Source organism: Haemaphysalis longicornis, unplaced genomic scaffold (assembly GCF_048455015.1).
Source record: "Haemaphysalis longicornis isolate Haplotype H1 unplaced genomic scaffold, Haemaphysalis longicornis Haplotype H1 scaffold_1, whole genome shotgun sequence".
Classification (NCBI taxonomy): domain Eukaryota; kingdom Metazoa; phylum Arthropoda; class Arachnida; order Ixodida; family Ixodidae; genus Haemaphysalis; species Haemaphysalis longicornis.
In genome coordinates, this window is record NW_027526203.1 from 159,194,948 (window position 1) to 159,201,805 (window position 6,858).

General features: G+C 47.2%; 1 non-coding gene across 1 annotated transcript; it reads right to left on the reverse strand.

The window, feature by feature from the left end:
- Nucleotides 1–2,736: 2,736 nt before the first annotated feature.
- Trnaw-cca (transfer RNA tryptophan (anticodon CCA)) lies at nt 2,737–2,808 on the reverse strand. The gene has a single exon. It is a non-coding gene; the product is annotated as a tRNA-Trp (tRNA).
- Nucleotides 2,809–6,858: the final 4,050 nt, after the last annotated feature.

The window sequence follows — 6,858 nt, forward strand, 5'->3', positions numbered from 1 at the left end:
ACACTTTTGCGAGATCGAAACTGCAGTACGCGGGGATTGTTTGGGACCCTTATACTAAAAAGGACATTACTAATACGGTACTTGTACACAGGAAGGCCGTTAAATTCATATTTGGAAAATATAAAAGACCGGATTCCCCAAACTTACTAAAGCTTAGATATAAAATCGGTCCTCCAGAACATAGGCGCGAAGCCAGTCGTCTCCAGGTTTTACATAGCATCATAAGCAGGAAATCGCACTTAAACTACCTCATTGTGTAACTTTTCTTGATGCACGAAAAACAAGACATAGACAAAACCTCTGCATTAAGCCAATATTTCCCTAATACAACTTCTCCCATGAATAGTTTTTTTTCTGCGTACCATTAACGAAGGGAAGTCCCTCCCCCCTTGAGGTTTAACAATAAAAAAACTTCTCACAAAACTTTGAAAACTACTTGCCTCGGGAATTAGAGTAATCTAAACCAGTTCTTGTGATCACTTTTACGTTATAAAAAATTACCTGATGTTTTGTTATATAAGTGCTGTGTTTTTGTTGGAGCAAGGCGTTTTTACCCACTCTGATTTTGTTTCTTCTGTTCTTATGTTGTTATTTGTGTGCTAAGGCAAGCATTTGGAAGTTTTTGTAACATGCAATAGGTAGCATGCTGTTCATCCTTTGCATTTTTTCTTGCTATATATTGCGCCCCCCCCCCCCCCCCCCGAATGGGCCAGTATCTGGCCTGCAGTATGAAAAATAAATAAATAAATAAATAAATAAATAATAAATAAATAAATAAATAAATAAAATATAAAAACTCGTATTAATAAATGGGCGATGCGCCACAGCATCTAACATTTCTGTGAATTTTTTATACCCCGTAATAAGTTGTGGTCCACCCTGTTTGTTCTTTGATGATCCTGCGCTTAATTTGGGAAGCATGAACGGAAGATCAGTTCGTCAGTGTTGTTATAAAAATAACACTATCGACACGCCCAAGGTCACATAAATATTACTCGAAGAAATGTTGAAGAAATGATACGCCCAGTGCCGGACGTCTTCAAAACGCCGCATGCTGCCAAAGTCACGCCAAAACGAAAAGAAATGCAGCGCTGTGTCAACTTTAAAAAGGCAGTTTATTCTGCGACGCTCACGAATCACCGCGTAATTTCAAATATTAGCTACGGACATTCGGCCACACGGGAACCAAGTCAGTGCGCAAAGAAGCAGCCCTGCGGCCACTGGCCGCCGTAATTCTGATGACGACTATGATGATGATGATGACGGCGATGACGGCGACAATGATGATGACGATGATGATGCTTAGCGATTTCCCCTTTGTAACTGGCTGGCGTTGCACAGTGAACTTAGTCGAAATGCCTCAGTACAATCACCTCGCCATAAAAAAATTACTCTTTATGGTACTTTGTGCTAGTCTGACTTCTTTGTTTGGATGTCTTCCCAGCTTCTTCTCTGCTCTTTTCCCACGAACATTCTAACCTTCTTTTACTAACCTCTACTGCTGTCCAATTCACTTTTCCGCTAACCTTAAAGCCAAGTGATTCCAGAAGCTGGATGTCTCCGTCACTGAAGACTGGACGGATATCTTTGCACTCCGTTACAATGTCGCATGGTTTCTGCCTTTCTGCCGCAACCTGGTCGAAGTTTTTCCTGTACCTGCTCACGGATAAGCGTTTTTGTTACCAAGGAATCCCCACGGGCTTCATAAAGCAAGGCACTCCCATCGGTATTATTGAAGAACTTCTTTCTTCCCTATTCGGTAGATATCTAAGGACTTTTTTGCGTCCATCCTGTTTTCCACATTCGTTGTCTCCGATTCTTTCACTTCATTTTTTATGGCCTTGGCTGTTTCCACTGCGCTTCCAGGTCTCATTTACTTTGTCTTAAGCCTTATGGTTCTTTTTCACCACTGTGTGTACACGCTTTTCATATAAAAATACCGTAACACTCTGGCCCCCCATCTCAGGTCGCCAATATTTATAAGTCGTTCTTCAAAACATATTTCGCCCTGCGCTTCTCTCACTGCAAAGGAGGCCCTTCCCATGTCTCCCTGCACTGCCTCATTTATTGCTTTAGTGTGGGCTCCTGATGCCAATCGACCCACCGCACTCTGGCTCGCTTCTAACTCTTATTGAACCTCTGTTTTGACGCACATTACTGCGTTTGAATAGGTGAGTGCCAGTACTATTACACCCTTCCAGATTCCTCTCAATAGTCCGTATTATTTACATCCCATTGTGCTCTGTTCTTCATAATAGACGCGTTTCTGCTTTATTTAATTCTGAAATGGTCATCATGCGTTTTTAGATAGGCCTGGCCTTCGTTTATCCATATGCCCAGATATTTGTATTTTCTTACCAGCTGTATTGTACCCTATGGGGCCGCCACTTTTGGGGCCGCACCGCCCCGCAATCATCCTCAGTGAGGCGCTTCGTTCAAAGTAAGCGCCCGGGAGGCAAACGGGCATTGATGCGTGAATTAGAAGAACTTGCGCTTTTGTTCACAGGTGACGCACCAGGCACAGCAGGGAGCACGGAGTGGACCGGAAATATTGCGGTGGAAGGGAAGGGCGGGGGGGGGGGGTCTGAGGCTCGGTCAGCCTGGCTACACCACTACTATAATATACCTGAAGTTTCTTCAGTAAATCGTGTTCAATAAAATCGGCTTTATAAACCAGGGCTTGTAAAAAGAACCCTTGAAGAGGCAATATATATTTGCAAAAAAAAAAAAAGTGAATGACCCGGACGTGATTCGAACACGCAACCTTCTGATCTGGAGTCAGACGCGCTACCGTTGCGCCACCGGGTCTGCACGTCTACCGGGTCTCCAAAATAACAATATAAGCGTCGCTTTTTTCACGAACGAATAAGCCTCCTCTAGGTCATTCGCGTGGGATTCTGTGTGGTTGTGCCTGCTACAAGAGCGTTGGTTACAAGCCATGTCGTCGGTGCACGAGACATGTTGCCCGCACACTGCGCACCACTTCCGGGGTCCGCTTGTAGAGTATGGGCCCACTCAACCACTGATGCCTTTGGAATGAACGCAAGGGGTGAGTTCCGCTAATGTTTTCCATTCCCCGCAGCGAAGAAGGAAGCGGTGATGTTAGCCTTAATCAGGGATCTTGTTGACGCCCGTACGAAATAGTAACAAATAAAACGCAAAACATTTGCCGTTATTTATAAAACTGCGTGAGTGACAGAACACTGAAACTCTAGAAGGATAAGTTATATGCGTATATACTGTGGTTTTGATACGGTGCAAGTCCCGCCTGATACATTGTTGCCGCCAGTTGAACGCGTTCTGCAAGAGAAACTAGCCAGTTGGTTTTAGACCAAGTCCTTTGCCCCTCAGAGCTTCCACCTTTTATTCAGCGCCAAAAGATGCTTTAATTTAGGATAAACACAAATCAAACACTGACTTTTCCCACCTCACTTACTCGATTCAAGAACACCAAGACCTGAACGCTGTTTGCGGCACCATAAACCGGGGGTGAGCGAGGGAGAGGGGCTGTGTAGCGCCAACCGTATTCAGTAGAATCTTGGTAGAAGGACACGGCTTGAACGAAAGTTTTTAGCGGGAAATAGAACTCCCTCAGAGTTATTTGATTTTATTTTTTGCGGAATGTAAATATGCTTCATTTGAACGTAACTAAGGTCCATTCATTCCAGATAAACGGATCCGAAAATGAATTGAACATTACATTGTATGTTGTGAACATTTCACAATTTGTAAGGGACACGAGCAAGATTAAAGGACCACTTTGCTACCCAGTCAAATAAACATCTTGGCTACTGTAAAGTTCCTTCCTCCTCCTTGCGCTTCCCCCTCCTCGCGTCTGTAAAAAATGCAGCCTTCGTACCACATCTATTCTGTGGGTAAGCTTCGCCGCACTACGTAGGATTACCAAGTGAAGCCCTCTTTGGGGGTTGCCTTAGGCACCAATGACACGAAACCCGCGCAGCTCAACTAGAAAAGGGATCGATTCATTGTGGGGTTTAACGCGACGACACTAAACAGACGATGAGGTGCGCCGTAGTGGAGGGCTCCGGATTAATTCTGGTCCCCCGGCGATCATGACCACCTCGCGGTCAACTAAAAAAGCGGACTCTGGAAAATTCAGGGTTATTTTCTCTTTCGAAGGAACTGGTAAACACGCAGAATGTAATGAGAGGACTACTCATAACCACCCAAACACGCACTATTTCCCCCTTTCCCTCTTCTACAATCATGTCCTCGCGTTAGAGAGGAGCGGCTTACAGCGCGTGGTCGCTCTTGTAAAAAGGAATCGCGACTGTGCGTCTGAATACTGCTGAAAACCACGTCACCGTCTCTGCTGAGGAGCGAGATAGAAGATCGAGCTTCACAGGAGGGGCAGTCATACTACTCCCTACACACCTTCCCTGCCTCTCATGCGCAGCCGTTTGGGCTTTGTCCCCTCGTTTCTACAGTGGACCATAGCACGTGATCTTGGCCCCACCCATCGCCGCGTCCTTTACCGTTTGTGACAAACAGAAAGATAGGCCATGTAGGACGGTAACTAGCAGCTGCCATAAAGCGTAATGTTGATCAATGGAAGTGTTTGGGCTTGTTGGTTCATACTTCAAACAAAAACAGCGCTCAAGACCGGACAGAAAGAAGGACGCTACACACACGGCCTCCTTCTTTTTGTCCCGTCTTGAGCGCTGTTTTTGTTTGAAATAATGTTGATGGCTGTGAAGATGCGCCAGCGATGACGGCGTTGTGATTATGCGTCGTAAGGTACGTTTGGAGCCGAGCATACAACATATTCGTTACGTATATGCATGCAGAATTAAGCGAGACTGATGAGAAACTTGGGCAATAGCCAATGTCTTGCACATTCCTTAGTGATTTTTTGGGCTCAGCCCCTATGGCGTAACTGTCTGGTATGTCGAGCGCGATAAAGCTATGCTGGAGGAATCCAGTGCGGTACTACGTGCAGCATAAGTATTTTTTTTCACTGGCACTTGGTATACATCGCCACCTGTGATTTAAAAAAATGTGTGTTGTGTAGTCATTTAACCGACACAAATGTTTAGGCAGGGTAAGGGGGTGGGTAATCGCGGTGGTTCTGACGGTAGTAGTGCAGTATATCGGTGTAGTGACCGGGAATGGGAAGGCTGGAGGTGGTGCTGCCGAGTCGCCCGTCCCCGATGGGAATGCCCGGAGTAGGCAATCGCGGGCAGCGGCGTGCGCCGCCTCATTCCCTGGGACCGAAGAATGACCTGTGGTGCACACGATTTCGATGTGGGGCAGGGTCTTGATTGTGTGTAGTAGTATGAGGGCGGGAGGTGAAATGCATCCAGTCAGAAAGTTCAGGCAAGCTGGCTGTGTGAGTCGGTAAGGACGGTTACTTAGCCGGAAGGGCTGTGGTGGCGCCGAGGGCTTGAGCTATCTCTTCGGAGACAATAGTGTTTGTATCGCTAATAGTGGGGGTTATCTGCATGGAACCTTGAGAATTGAGGGCCACTATTGCATGGGCTTTCAATGCGAGTAGGTTGCGACGTCCGTGTATCAAGTGTCGGGGTTTTTCGAGTAAATTATCTCTAGGAGACTAATGTGTGCTTGTCTTCGGCCGACGTTGTAAGTAGGGTGCATATGGCGCGTAATTGGTGAGACATAGGTGTGTGAGCGGATTGGGAGGGACATGCGTTGTGGTACGTCCAATTAAGTACGAATGGATCGACTACCGAGGTGTGTCAAAACGGTGGGGCCCGTGGGGGCGGAGGGATAGGCGAGCGAGCTGGCCGTCTTGCTGTGCTTCTAGGAGTTCAGACAGTGAATTATGGATGCCGAGTCAGAGTAGGTGAGCGGTAGAAGTGAATACAGGGAGTTCAAGAGGAAATTTGCATGTCTTGCGAATGATTGTATAGAGTTTGGAGTGTTCTTTCGATTGGTAGGTGTCTTTTTCTCGGCCAGACTCTGGGTGAGGTCCGCAAGCTGCGTGACGCTGGAGTTGCTGTAGAAGAGCGGCTCCCGAGCCGCCGGCTTGTAAGGAAACGCCGAGAATTCGAAGAGTGGTCACTTGCGGGACGGGAACAAAGGCTATGGGGACGGTCGGGTCAGGGGTTGGTTGTGGAGGACGGCCGCCTGTGCGTGCGTGGAGAACTAGTAATGAAGATTTTTGGGGTGCACAGGTGACGCCTCGGTGCTGTAGGTACTCGAGCGTGTACACGATGCCTTGCTGTATATTACAGCACCGCTGTTTACCTTTACCGCCAACGATTTCATAGCCACGGGCAAAAATGATCTCCGTAGGCAAAAACGCCAAGGCGCCAAGGCATAAGGCGCCGAGCGCATGCGTCAGGCTAATCAGACATACAGCATAGAGCTCAGAATTCGTTCAAGGAAACTAGAAAACAAGCATCGAAACCGCAGTATGGATGATAAGACGCCTGTGAACAATGGGGCCATCCCCCTCCCCCCCACCTCCAGGTGTTCCTGGTGAAGATTATGTTCGCAGATTATCTTTTAAAGCTAGGCAGGACTAGTGTCACTGAATAGAGCAGTTCTTGTTCAACACGCCGGGAGTATGCGTCGGGCAAGGGAAGACCAAGCATTTGCCGCCACAAAAGCCGAGCGTAGTGTCAGTAGATAAGGCATTAGAGTACAACCACTGAGGCACGCAAGTTAGCAACGGCGGAATTTTTGGCATTTATCAGTGTTGCGACCGCATCTACGGCCTCAACGTCAACTTCGACCGGGTCGTTTGTTAAACACAACCGATGATGCAGCAAAACGGCGTCTTTGGACACACTTCTGCTCCTGAAATGCTGTTACACGCGTTACATTTGATTCGCATTCGGAACGAAGTCAGTCGCACACAGCCGGAGAGCATGG